General features: G+C 40.3%; 1 long non-coding RNA gene across 1 annotated transcript; it reads right to left on the reverse strand.

Annotated features, from left to right (window-relative positions):
• On the reverse strand, window positions 1-438 carry LOC109954413 (uncharacterized). The gene is made up of 3 exons (XR_002274116.1): window positions 360-438; window positions 127-271; window positions 1-31 (listed from the first exon to the last, which is right to left on the reverse strand). It is a non-coding gene; the product is annotated as an uncharacterized LOC109954413 (long non-coding RNA).
• Between the last annotated feature and the right edge of the window lie 36 nt (window positions 439-474).

Consider the following 474-nt stretch of genomic DNA (forward strand, 5'->3'; position numbering starts at 1 on the left):
GTTATTGCAGGTTCAGGTTTGGGAGTCACACCTGAAAATACAAAAACCATGAAGGAAGAATAAACAGTGGGGCAGAGCTCTAATGTACCATCACAAATCACTATTAATGAGACGAGTCAGCTTTACCTTTGCTTATCTGGCAGATCCAGTTATTGTAAGCATCGCAGTACCGGTCGTTCCAGCGCCGTCGGTAGTTAAAGTTAACTTCTGTACAGTGTTCATTGTCATTGTAGTTATTTGGTTCCCCAAAGCCCCAGTTCTCAAAATCACTCTGGATCACAGTTATTTGACATACACATAATTAGGCCGAGAAAGACATCGAGTAAAACGTTTCGTGATAACTATGAAGTACTACATACAGGTGATCCATCACTCCAGACAAAACCTTGATTTGCACCCAGGGAAAAGCCAATCCAAGCTGAATCAGAAGAATATAACCTTTATAACAGCAGAAAACAACAGTATTGATTACTT

Source organism: Monopterus albus, unplaced genomic scaffold (genome assembly GCF_001952655.1).
Source record: "Monopterus albus unplaced genomic scaffold, M_albus_1.0 scaffold9157.1, whole genome shotgun sequence".
NCBI lineage: Eukaryota > Metazoa > Chordata > Actinopteri > Synbranchiformes > Synbranchidae > Monopterus > Monopterus albus.